Source organism: Ursus americanus, chromosome 35 (assembly GCF_024610735.1).
Source record: "Ursus americanus isolate L20-20 chromosome 35, mUrsAme1.1.p, whole genome shotgun sequence".
Taxonomy (NCBI): Eukaryota; Metazoa; Chordata; class Mammalia; order Carnivora; family Ursidae; genus Ursus; species Ursus americanus.
In genome coordinates, this window is record NC_142161.1 from 5946231 (window position 1) to 5960220 (window position 13990).

General features: G+C 42.4%; 1 protein-coding gene across 4 annotated transcripts in view; it reads right to left on the reverse strand.

The window, feature by feature from the left end:
• The window catches only part of STXBP6 (syntaxin binding protein 6), a 238478-nt gene that overhangs the window by 166925 nt on the left and 57563 nt on the right, over positions 1-13990 (reverse strand). The window contains exon 1 of one of the 4 annotated variants that reach the window (XM_045802637.2): positions 196-785. The exons of the other annotated variants lie outside the window; for them this stretch is intronic. The gene's annotated coding sequence lies outside the window, so the exon portion shown is untranslated. Of the gene's footprint in view, positions 1-195; positions 786-13990 lie in introns of those variants that run through there. 4 annotated transcript variants of the gene reach the window in all.

Sequence of the window (13990 nt, forward strand, 5' to 3'; positions counted from 1 at the left end):
TGATTTCACATTTCCAGTTGAGAAGACTTTTCACTACCCAACAATCCTTAGAGTCACGAAGTTCTTTATGCTCCTTCAAAATCTCCTTTAACTCTAATGTAAATCCATTTCCCTAATTCTATTCACAATGGAAATAATTATATCATCTTCTACATAATAACCCTACATGCAACAGAAGACCATTAATTTCATCACCCGTTAGCTGCTTTGGATCACGCTAAATAATTAATCCTTATTTATTAGCCTCTTTCAGTGGGTCCTATTTCCCAGCGCTCCTCTGTATATAGTTGCCATGTTCTGGACCCTTGACAAATTCTCCACATTTCTCTTCAGCCAGAGTGGACACAGAATTCTAAAAAAAAAAAAAAAAAGTATCTGACTAATGCTAAGTATTTTGGAAATGTTACCCAGTAGTTCCCACATGTTACGCTCCTGTGGGTAACTGGCAATGTGTGCCCAATAATTAAGAAGATAAAGCAGTGTGTTGCTGACTCACCATGAGTCCCTCCTCTCCCCACCACCAAACTCACATATATACAGTCCCCATGTTATATTTAGTTTTCCAGAAGTTATACCTCCCTAATGGTCTTAATTCTGCTTATTTGTGTCTATTATATTCAAGATCAGTCTGAATTTTAACCCTTTCATCCAAAAACCCGACAGCAACTTGAGTAAATGTTTTCTATCCCATCATCCTAGTCACAGACTGTGTCTTAATCGGTAACCAACGTTTGTTTAGCTAACCAATCAGAACTTAGAGGTGCAGACAGGGCCTGTGGGTTGGCCCCACGGGTCGTACAGAGTACTCAGAGAGCCTGTAAATAGATTAAGAGCACAGCTATACATGGTAAGAGCAGCTCAAAATGTTGGCCAGCCTGCTATAAAATTGAGCCAATTGGCAAACACCTACTATGCGCCATTTCTAGGCTCAGCATTAGAGATACAAGAAATATTTAGGGCATGGTCCCTGTTCTCCAGGAGTTGACTGCTGACTACATCAAAGGTTTTGCTTTATGAGGGAAAAGCAGAGAATCATCCTTCCCAATGTAAGATTCGCAAACGATACCAACATAGCTATCCATCAGCAATTTTGTCGTAGGAAAGACATATATTTAAAAGGAGCATTCCTCTGGCTAAAAAAAAATTTCTCCTAGTTTCGATTCTATAACAGAACAGGTTTTCTGAGTGGCACCAAGAATAAAGAATACAAAGTGTTGCTTTTTATTATATCCACCAATATCTCCACGACATATTATAGAGTTCTATACCCAGATCTATTTGCGCTCTGATCATGACATTTTATCATCACCACCAGGTTCTTCATACTGGCTGAGAACATTATGACAACCGTGGAGGGGGCCTGGGGTCAGTGTGCTGACCACCAACTGATACCCTGCGATTTCGTAGAAGTTAGCAAACAGAATCCACCCTTCCCCCCACCATCATTTACCTGGTGACTTTCCTAGGCAGGGTGTTATAATTTACAGGGACATTTTTAAAAAGAGAGAGAAACAAGGCCTCTCACTTTTCCCCCTTTGGGGACATGTGAGAAAGCAAGCCAGCGGGAGCACAGCAGCTTCCAACATTCTATAAGCAATGCAGAAAACGCGTCATATCCCAAAACTCACCAGGCATTCTCTGACCAGTACCTTTCCAACTGTGGTATGGCTCTTGCTTTCCTATCCTGGGTTCACATTTTTCTAAAATTGTGGTTAAAAGTAATAAAAAGCTATCATTTGATTGTGATTGTGTACAATTTGCCAGAAAAAAAAAAGGAGCATGCATGTTTTACCAAACTCTTAGAAAATTCTGTTCTTCCCTTGAGAAACTGTTAAGAAATGGAAATGACATTTTACTATTTTTGTTTTTAAGACTTATTTATGTAGAGAGAGAGAGAGAGTGCACACATGTGCACGTGTGTGAGTGTATAGGGAGGGGGCAGAGAGAGAGGGAGAGAAAATCTCAAGTAGATTCTTCAGCGAGCATGGAGCCCGACAGGGGGCTCAATCTCAGGACCCTGAGATCACAACCTGAGCCCAAACCAAGAGTTGGATGCTTAACCGACTGGGCCACCCAGTCATCCCCCCCCCCTTTTTAATATACTGATATTCAATCGCTAAGGACAATAACAAACAAAGCATGACTAAAACTAGCAAAGACAAAACCAGTAACTTCACTGAGCACAGGTTTTGGAATCAAAACAAATTGTGTTCAAATTCCAGCTCCAATACTGAAGACTTACATATGACTGGGTAAATCTCTTAAAATTCCAGACCCTTAGTTTACTAACTGCAACTTGGAGAGATCTTCACCCACCTCATGGAACTATTGAAAGAATTAAATGGAACAGTGTATGCAAATCTTTTATTCTAGTGCATGAATCATAATAAACTCTTAAAAATGGAAAATTTTAATTAATTCTCCTACTATAGTATGAAAAATAAAAGACCCTTTGAGCTTATAGAAACTGAGTAAATGTAGCCATCCATACCAGAAGGGATTTGTAAAAGAGAATCTCAACTTTACCAAAGCTTTTTCCTCATTCATGGTATGAAACTCTCTAAATATGGATATGTGGTCTATTTTATGAAAGGCTCTGTATTGTTTTCAGAATGAGGAATTTATAGACTTCACCCTCAGGAAACTCACTCCTAGGAGATTGCTAGATGCATTCTATGAGAAACTGTCAAAAGTTTTTGTCCAGGACAATGATATTGGCAGCCCTACCCAACTGCATGCATGTGTGTATGCTTTTAACACCATCCTGGGGATAAGAATGTACAGTGGAATTTGTGTTTTAAACAATTTTCTAACTGGTTCTCATGCAGCCATCCTGACACCTAATTTAAAGCCAACGGCCTAACGAGGAACTATGGGATGGAAAGGAATGTACTCTTAGGAAAGAATACAGGAAGAGATGTACAGAATTTTCTCTCTATATTCAAGCAAGTGGCTTTATTGGGTCTTACCTCTTGTTGGTAAACCAATGTCCAACCCAAGGCTGGGACCCCCGATGTAAGAAAACAAGATGAATACAGCATCAGAGGTATGCCAATGACCATAGGTACTCTAATCCACATCGTGCTGAAGGTAAGAGGACATGCCACCCCAAAACAGGCCACCCCAAAAATATGCCACTTCAATATTTTGATTATCTTGAACTGAAGGCATCTGAAAAACAGCAAATGCGAGCAGAGGCTTTGTCTGAGCTCCCCACATCTGCTTTAAGACAGATCCTCTAAAAGGAACTCAGTAAGTCTCCTTTCCAAGAGTTTCATCAACCAGAGAAGATGGACGCTTGTCACAGAAGAGGAGACTAGGAGAGGACATCACACCCAGGACAGATTTTCTCACAAATTATCATATTTCCCATTTGTTCTTCTAAGGGTGCCCTTGATCTTTCCTAAAAATCATTTACTCTCCCCTAAGAGGCCTACATCCCTGCTCCCCTTTCCCTATTGGGATGGTATTTAATCCTGAATTCCAGGGATTTTCAGAGAGTTACTCATTCTTCCCTGGGTATCTCCCATGCATCCATGAGGTATATGTGCTAATAAACTTGTTTTTCTCTTATTACTTTGTCTTTTATTATAAGGGTCTTCACTAAGAACTCAGAAGAGTAGAAGGAAAATTAGCTTTCCTCCCCTACAACCCCGTGAAGTTTTATCTCTTCCTGGTCTACAGCTTCTATAGGCTATAATTACAAAGCTTCTCCATCCAAGAAGCCAACCTACAATATGATTTGCAAGTCAAAGCAGTTGGCTGCCTTAAGTGGTAATTGTAGAAACTAATCTCTGTTAGTTTAATCTTTCCCAGGGCTTTTTTATCTATCTTCTTCTTGCTGTAAGCCACCTAATCCATATCTACTTTTGTTAGTATGTGGCTACTGTAATGGGGCCCTCCACCCCCACAAGTAAACGGGAAATGAGATTAACCTTCAGAGAAGGAGCTGTAAGCTCCTATGACCTCAGGATTCAGCAGATGAAGTACATAAGTAAAGTGTACAGATGAAAGATGTTCCACACTCCAACACTAACATCTTTGGTTTCCAGGAGTGGAACAGACACTTGTCCTCTGTGGTCAGGAGATAAGGAAGTGCTAGGGACTCCAGCAATTAAGACCCGTCGATGCCCTCACTCATAGTTGCCCTTTGTAGCTATCGTGCAGACTGGGGTGTAGCCTACAGGCTTCAAATATTTCTCACCTGAGAAGGAAGAGCCCCTTTGGTGAAATACAGTCATCTATTTAGCTTAATGTTATCAAGGCAAACTGATTCCTCTAACCTCAGGAACGTCCCTGTCTGGGTGCCATGTTTAGCATGCAAGCTTCCAATCACATTTTTGGCACTGGCTGTGCCAATATGAGCATTCTGGACTGGACAGCAGTTACGTTCCCATTATCAACGAGTAACCGAAATCCCCGGTTTTAGACATCACGTTCTTTAACCTGTGAATACGACTTGACCCTGAGGTGAATGCACTCAAGGCAAGCTGATATCAAGTTTTAGGATTCTCCAAGCTAAGGGTGAAAGTGATGTCAGCGTGGGAGACTTTGAGGGAGAATCAGCTGGTTTTCTCTAGTGCATAGGAACTCTGGTGAGGTGACCTCAAAGACTTAGAAATGAGAGAACTAAGGTTATCCTCTAAGGAGTTCTCCACACTGCCATTTTGTGTTTGAAAAAATTGTAGCATTTCAAACACAACTTCATTGTAGCATTTCAAATACAACTTCAATCTGACGACGCTTAATCACGCATCCAGCTCCCACTGCCTTCCTGGCTTTAAATCCACTTATCTAACCGCCAATGGAGCATTTCCACTGGGAGTTAACCTAGACTCTGCATTTTCCTTCAAACCCTCCAACTACACCCGCCCCCCCCCCCCTGTAAGTAACCAATCACCAAGTTCTGTGGATGTGATGTAATCCATGTAAATTGGACTCCACCAGTTCCCTCTCATTCTCACATCCTCTGGTTAGGATTCTCATTATCATAGCCTGAACGATTCTGATGCCTCCTAAAACAGCCCCAGCATTGTTCCCATCTTGCTCACAAACGTCCCTCAGCATTGCCCAGTATAATATTCTAAAGGATAAATAAGATTCACACTTAATTGTATTTGTTTCTTCTCCATGCCTCAGGTCTTGACAGAGAAACACAATTACCTTGACAAGAAATGGGTCAACGTTGTAAGTACTGAAACCAAAGCAGAGAAATGTGAAGTTGCTTTCTGTAAACTCCACAGTATATCAACACTAAATGTTATAAGTCAGATGTTATTAAGCAACCATTAAACCTAAAAATAATCTTAAAAAGTTCATTTTGCTCCAAACTCCAGAAGTTGGTAGTTAGAAAACACGCAATGTGTTATGCAGTGAAAATCTGTTTTTATGGTTTCATATATTAAGGCCAAATGAGATAACTGGAGGTCAAGTTAGCCCTTTTATAAAAGTTTATTCAGGTTAAGAGTTACTGATTCTAAATATGCAAAATTTCTACTTAGACAACTTCTCGAACTAGAACATCTTGAGGTAGTTCTCAAGATGAAAATTTCGGTCGCTCTACGGCATGCAAACGTGCAGAAAATTTAAATAAATCAGACAAAAATTTCAGTCCACCAGCCAATTGTTCCATGCAGTTCGATTACTACTCTAAACTACACATTTGTATTAGTGGAATCTAAAGAGGGAGTCTGAAATACCACTAAAATAGACAGATAACTTTAATCTGGTGATAACATTCAAAGCCGGAAATTGCGATCACTGTAAGTCCATCACTCTTTGTTCTTCATGAGAGAAACAAGGTCTGTGGAACGGGCTGTGTGGAGTGAAACCAGATGGGAACGCTGGACCAAGACCGTGGCTTTTGAAGTCTTATAAAGATCGGAACTAAATCAGCAAGTCATACCAGAAAAAACCCAAAACAACAACAAAAACAACCCCCAAACCCCCCCAGAAACAAAAAACCAAAAACCACAAATACCTCTAAAAGTATCCTGGAAGGAGCCGGAAACTTCCAAACAGGGAAAATGATGTGAATAAAAGTTAAAAATATTCTCTATTCTGCTGGAAAAATACTTGTAGATGGACACAGAAATACCATAAAGGACAAATTCTGAACAAAGGCCGTACCTCAACATCTGAAGTGCCCCGGACCTGCTTACAGAGGGATCTGGGGGGCAAGGGCCTGGACTTGTTTTCTTGATGATCTCCTTATTTATTCTGCTATATAACCAGTGCAGAACCACTGTCTTTGGGGTTTTCCTTCTGTATTTAATGAATTATTTATAAAATAAGACTCCATAAACATTTTTTGAGAGTACACGGTGGATACTCTCTAAAGCCCTAGGAATGAGTCACTGAGGTTTGCATAGCATCGCATGAGTTATAAAACACTCCACGCTCAATTCCAAGTGTGGAATCAAGATAGCCGCTAAATGTATCTCCCGAAGTTTGCTTTAAGATTGTAAATTAGGATTTTTAGGCATATGTTTTTATGAATGGTAAACTATGCTATTTTTTAGCTACCCGTATTGGTCCACGGATTATGAGGAAGTTCTAATTTCTCTCACAGAAATTAATATTTGAATTAGAACTCCTCGAACCGGCAACTCTACTACTAGGGAAAATGATGTGAGCCTGTATGCCTGTGTGTATTATAAATGCATGCTTACCTCAGATTCATTTTTAAGAGCAAAACATTATAAAAAATCTAAATATCCATCAATAGCCAATCTGCACTGGTGAAACAGTATACCCACCACCTAACAGAATATTATATAGTCTTCAAAATTCATGGCATATATCTGAGAAAAATGACCATAACATAATAGAGTAAAAACAAGTAAGTTACAAAACAGAAAATGAGCTCATGAATTATAGGTGTGTATTTATATGCATAAAGAAATGTCTAGAAAATAGCTTGCCAAAATGGTAATATGAACACCTCTGGATTTTGAAACCAGAAAATATTCAGAAATATATTCTGCAGGGCAGAATTCTTATTCCACCATAATCTGACTAGAGTGTTCCTTTAAACAGTTTGTTTTTGAGGTACACGCTTTCTCCTCAAATTGGAAGACATATCAAAATACATTTTATCGAGATCTAATTATTGGTCTGTCTTATCAGCTCCAGTTCAGACATGGTGCCAGGAATCCCAAAGGTGAAACTGGGTAAATTCCCACACTTTCAAAGAGCTGTGAGGAAAAGGAGCAAATGCTGTGAACATTGACAAGGCCCGGAAGGCATTTCGGTGAGAAGAAAATGGCCCCTTTCCTCTGGGCCAGTGCAGCTCCATGCCAGGGCCCATGGCCTGGTGAACAGAATACCAGCCAGGGGCGCCTGGGTGGCACAGCGGTTAAGCGTCTGCCTTCGGCTCAGGGCGTGATCCCGGCGTTCTGGGATCGAGCCCCACATCAGGCTCCTCCGCTGGGAGCCTGCTTCTTCCTCTCCCACTCCCCCTGCTTGTGTTCCCTCTCTCGCTGGCTGTCTCTATCTCTGTCAAATAAATAAATAAAATCTTTAAAAAAAAAAAAAGAATACCAGCCACATGTCAGCTCGCACTTGCTCCCTTGCTTACACATCTTTGGAGAAGCGCAAAAACAGCACAACCACACACAGCAGCCTTGGTCGTGACTTACTTATACTTTTTAAGTGTATGAAACCTTTAAAAACCCTAAAATATAGTTTAACTCCTTAAGGAAAGGAAAGAAGGAGCTTTTTTCCCCACCATCAGGCTACCAAATACTATAAGACTTGGTTGGCTTTCTTTTCCTGTATATACTAACCCTTCTTGTGTAGGAGACATCATGTTCACAGGATCCTCCGAAGCCAGTGACTCACGTCTGCTTCAGTTATAAATCTGGACTATTTTCATCTCCTCTTTCCATGTTTATATGTTCAGTAAGCACATTATTCTTGCTGGTTTAATATTCAAAGAACAAACCCTGTTCTACACCCAGACCCCAAGACCTGTGTTTACACAAGTTTATTTATATTGTGGGTGGACTTGTTAACCTTCTTGTCAATCATCATATCCCAACTTGAACAAATAAGAAGGCCAAAAAAACCCACCACCGCCACCATCACCACCACCACCAACAATGCTGCCAGAAACATGCCATTGGGAGGATTTTTCGAGGTGGTGCGAAGAGTTCACGAGTATCACCCGCTCTGAAGGATTCAGTCTATATTAGAACCACAACATTCACAAGTTTAAATTCCAAGGGCTGGTTTAAATTGGTTCTTCAGTCTCTATATACTGACGCTACAGTAATGGGTAGAAATAAAGCACCAGGGAAGGGCAGGCTGGGGTGCACTCATTGGATTATGACAGGGCTGTCAATCCACAACGGAAGCAGGCCTTAAAAACGAATTTAATCATATCAAAGAAAGAACAAAGGGTTGTGAGAGAAAACAAACAAAAGAGGCTCAAATTGTCGGCATGTCTCGATTTTTGAGCATTCATCACCATGGTGTCCAACAGCTAGTTGGCAGACTAAGAAAACAATCCACTGGCCTGGAGAGCAGTGTTGATAGCAGACCACATTGGCAATTGACAAATCTATTCCAACCAAATAGGGACAAAGCCACATGAGGATAGACAACGTGAAAATAAACAATTTTAATTCTGTGCTATGTTCTGCACTGCTTGCTAAATCAGTATGTTTCTTTTACTTGCACTGAAGAGAGAAGAGCGAGGCAAACACTAAACCCATGCATGAAAGAAAGTGGAAGATGTTAAAAGGGACAGCAGGCCCCAAACAGAGTCACTTGTGCTAAACCCCAACTTCAGCAAGCCAAGTTTAATACCTAACCTAACGGCTGTCTCGATCCCCCAGGAAGGTAACCTTAACCAGTCAACCAGGAATTACCTGGTCAGCAGCACCCGTGGCCCTTACAATCCCCTCAGGACAATCTGCCTGAAACAATGCATTCTTTGCTAATGATTTCCTCTTTTAGCCTTCTGTCTTTCAAAGCCTTTTCCCTTCCATAGCTTGGTGGGGCTACTTTTTTTTTTAATAGGTAATTTATTTATTTGAGAGACAAAGAGAGACAGAGAGCGTGAGCAGGGGGGAGTGGTGGAGGGGCAAAGGGAGAGAATCCTGAAGCAGACTCCCCGCTGGCGAGGAGCCACACCTGGGGCTGGGGGGCGGTGTCAATCCCAGGACCCTGAGCTTATGACCTGGGCGCTCAAATCAAGAGCTGGCCACTCAACTAACCGAGCCACCCAGGCGTGCCCGTGGACCCACTTTTGTGGAGCCTCTTTTCTTTTCTCTTCTCTTTCTTTCTTCTCTTTCTTTTCTTTTCTTTCTTTTTCTTTCTTTCTTTCTTTCTTTCTTTCTTTCTTTCTTTCTTTCTTTCTTTCCTTTCTTCCTTCCTTCCGTTCTTTTCTTTCTTTCTTTCTTTCTTTCTTTCTTTCTTTCTTTCTTTCTTTCTTTCTTTCTTTCTTTCTTTCTTTCTTTCTTTCTTTCTCTTTTCTATTTTATTATATTATGTTAGTCACCATACAGTACATCCCTAGTTTTCAATGTAAAGTTCCATGATTCATTACTTGCGTATAACACCCAGTGCACCATGCAGTATGTGGCCTCCTTAATTCTATTGCTAGATGGGATGCTGCCCAATCCGTGATCACTTAATAAAGCCACTGCGTCTTTAAATTCACTCCGCGGAAATTCTGTCATTTAACAATGACTTAGGTAGTAGTTCAGGTGCTTTCCTCCTACAGGAGGGGCTTGATTCACACAGAAGTTTATACAGAAGTTTTGGATTAGGGGAAAAAAAAAAAAAGACCAAACAGATCAACCATTAAAAACAAAGAGACAAATGAATAAATTCTCCAGCAAACACAAGATGAGTCTTTTCTATCAGGTATTTGCTGACTCAAATCTCAGGTAATTATACATTCTCTCGATTCAGCTATTTCTATTTTAGGACAGACCTGAAATAAAACACTAAAAAGATAACAAGCCTTTTAAAAAGACCCTCCATTTTCGAAGTGGCCTATAAAACCCTAAAATATAGTTGAAACAAGTTTATATATTTTCTGCAAATCAGAGGAATGCTTCTCAAAATACTCTCTAATTCTAACATCAATTTTAAAACGGTATTTCTGACTTGGATCCCGGATGTGAAGAATATCGTCACTTTAGAATTTCTTGAGAGCGCGTCCGCAAGTTTTCTGTAATTGATATTTTATCGGTGTTACACTCTGACACGAAGTCCTTCACGGTAATGGGGGACAGAAGAAATGCAGCACATCCGTCCCCACTGTACACGTGTTTATCATGTCAATTTAAAAGGTAAGGCACTCCCCTTCAGTGTCTCAACTTCACATTGAAGATTTTCAAGAAGGTCATCAAGCTCATGAGGCCCTGCTCAGGACTGTAATTTTAACTGTAATTGGTCTTCCCGATGGCCAACTTCATGACCACGTGCCTGTGCAGTATAATGTCACCGGCGCTGGAAAGATTCCCACCCAACCTCCAAAAGCTTTCCCCATCAGCTGCCTCAAATTCTGACCTGAGATGCAAACACTTAGATATGGGGCTTTGGTATTTGAAAACCCTCACTAATATGTTTGTACTGGGGGTGGAGGACAAGACTGCACTTTACGAAAGAGGAAACAAGGCTCAGAGGAGTTCAGTAAGTTGCTCTAATTCACACGGCTTTTAAAAGGGCAGAGTAGGGACTTGAACCTTGGAAGTGTTGGTTCCAGGAGTCTTTGCTCTGCCTCACTATCTCATTGCAGAAAGGGGAAAGGTCGGGAAAAGTGAGGCAGAGACGCATTCTAGGTAAATGAAAATAAATTCATCTCCTTCACAGTTTTACCTCTGATCGGCCCTGCTTTCTGGTGGACAAAATACTGTTATCATCTCTGCCCAGCCCTTACAAAGATAATGAATCAGGCTGTAGTTTGAAGTCATTCTTTCTGGCTATCTGTTCATCTCGGTTATGCATGTCATGCTGTGGAGTTGGCAGAGAGGACCACGTAGTCTAGTTAGAATAGAGCTTGTTTTGATTCCACAAATAAAAACCTGGGGAGTTGGTAACAGGGCAGCAGGGAGTCTACAGTAGGTCTGTCTCCGTAAACAGGACAATGCCCACCAAAGTCTCATCACAGCTGCTCACCACCCTCCTTCGGAGACCAGCAGTGTACAACAGGAGTCCACTCCTGGGAGGGTCTTGGATGGCTGCCACCAGGCAGTTTTATGAACCTTGTAGGCGATTTCCCAAACCGGAAGAGGTTTAATTATGAAAGGCACATATTTCAAAGGTTTCTGCTGGTTCTCAAGGGAAACTCCTCTTTCCACTTCCTTTGCTGTATTACCCCCCTCTGGCATCTCAGAAGCACGGCTTGGACCCTCCTTGTTGTCTCCTTCCTCACACTCTCTCTGTGCCTTCTGTCTTTTGGGGCCAGTGCTTTGAGAAACCGGAGCTGCTTCCCTAGCAGCAATGCCCTGGCCTTCACAAAATTAAAAGGCTGGCAAGGGGAATTCCATCCATTTGACCTTATTGAGAAGGATCTCAGCAAGACCTCCCAAACGAGCTAACCAACAACGATTCCTTGACACCTTTTTGGGCCTCGCCCACCAGCAGCTTCTACCTTGGTTGAAAGGCATGGCAAGCTAGTACGCTGGCATTCTTAAGCTTAAAAAATTCCATAGCTGAAGTGATCTGAGTGATGGTCCAGCATACCAATTCTCTCTCTTAAATCATAAGAAAGCTGAAGTCCAGAGGGAAATTCCCAAATCATAGCAAGGCCACCACTAGGGCTGGCCACCGCTCTCCGCTTGGCTACAATGCTCTTTCAAGCAAAGTCATTACAGCCACCCAAGTTTGTGGAAGGTGAGAGCACACGGAATGCCAGGAGGGAGGTGGAGAGAGAGAGAGAGAAAACCTGACTTATCACAGCGAGGATTCTTCTCAGATTCACTCTTTTTCTTACGAATTGGCAAGAATTTAAGTATTGGACTAGAATACCTCTACCCATTGATTTCAAAACCTCAACTTCTGGCTCTCACCTTTTATTCTCTTGACTTCTCACAGTTTATGCTTTCTCCTTTGGCTGTCAAGGCCAAAAGCAACGATGGCCAGCCCAAGTGGAACAGCTCGAGACAGTCCAAGAAGCACAGAATAGTTTTGGCCAAGTCCCAAGCTATAGGGCTCTGTGCTGACCCCAACTAACAGGAGGCCCTCCTCCCGTCTCAGTGGTTTGAGCCATTGGAAGGAGAAAACCCCAGGGCTAAGTCACGTGTCCACTGTCAGCCTGGGAATTAATACTCTGGCTTTGGGGGTCTCCTGAAGCCCATGCTAACCATGCCAAGGGGCTGGATCAACGACTGTTAAGAGTTTCTTAGTACCTATGCCAGGCCCTGGGAAACAACAGAACAGGAAAATAGGAATCTGTCAAGCCCAGCTCTGGTCTTTGGAACTGCACCCTTCAGCCTCAGTACAAAACCACCACCAGGTGCCTGCAATCTGTAATCAGTGCTCTATTAAAATGCTCTCAGAAACGCCGGAATTATCCTGATTTCCACATGCAGCTGCGCAAGGTCCTGTTGGGTAACTGAAAAGTCTTTACAGGTTCACTTGAGACTCCCTCGAAACAATAACATAGATCGCCTTGGTGAGGATCCAGCACCCCATCACTGGTGAAACCCCACGTGGGAGGAACGGGTAGGGAGGCAGGCGTCCTGCTCTGTATATCGCGATGCCACAGGAGAGCCTGCAAATCCAGGTCAGACTCCAGGTCCGTATGTAAATGCAGGCTCTGCCCCCACTCAACCAGCTCTTCTGTCATTCAGTGTCAACTCCTTTTTTAATCAGCATGTTCCAAGAAATTACTAACTTCTGATCTCACTAGTTGTGCCGTGTTTGATAGGGAAGAAAAGTCTGTCCATTGAGTATGACTCTAACACTAACTCGGATTAACATAGTACAAGTTTATGGTGTCACACATTAACAAATTACAGAGATGTTCAGAACACACGTGATCAGGCTCACCATCCAGAATCTGGCACCCAGGCACGATGGCCCCTTCTCCACGGTCCAGTCGTACAGATGCTGGATGGCAAAAAGGCGGCTAGATTTGTCATCAGATGATCTATGTCTAAGCTCTGCCTTTACTTTGTAAATAATTCTGAGGAAAATTCTGTGTCTCTGAGAATTATAATCTTCATTTTTTTTAAAGACTTATTTATTTTAGAGAGAGAGAGAGAGAGAGAGAGAGAGAGAGAGAAAGCATGAGTGGGAGAGGGAGAGGGAGAGAATCTCAAGCAGACTCCATGCTGAGCACAGAGCCCGACACTGGGCTCGATCTCAGGACCCTGAAGTCACTACTTGAGCTGAAACCAAGAGTCAGATGCTTAACTGACTGAGCCACCCAGGCACCCCTCATTATCTTCATCTTTAAAATGGGATAGCATCACCCACTTCATAAGACTGTTGTGTTGAAGGAGGAGGTTAGGAAATCAGCTCCCTGGTCGGCCTGCTCCCACCTGAGGTGTCCTGGTCCTCGAAAGGCAGACAAGCATGCATACGCACATCCCAGTGCGTTCTACAAAACTTTCCTCAGATGGTACCTTCCCACCTTGTGAGGGTGATAGGAGGTGCTATCTCTCCTCGACAGGTAAAGAGAGCAAGGCTCAGAGAAGGGAGCCTTGATGACTCTGCTGGACTTGGCCAGGAAAGAGAGCGGTTTTCCTCCTGCAATCCTGTCCTGCGTCCACTGTGCCCCTCTTGCCATATGGAACTGCCTGCCAGTTTAAGGAGGAAAATGATGACAGAGCCAATTTACATCTGCCCCAATGTAGATGGGAGTGTTGTCACCCAAGGGAGATGAGGAACTGTGTATACTTAAAAAAAAAAAAAAAGCAAGAGCAAGAAAAGACAAGACACAAAGAGCTGGGATAAGACACAGGCTCCCTCACTCAATTTGCAGCATGGTCCCAGACACGGAACAGGATCAACATAATCCTTCCCCTCA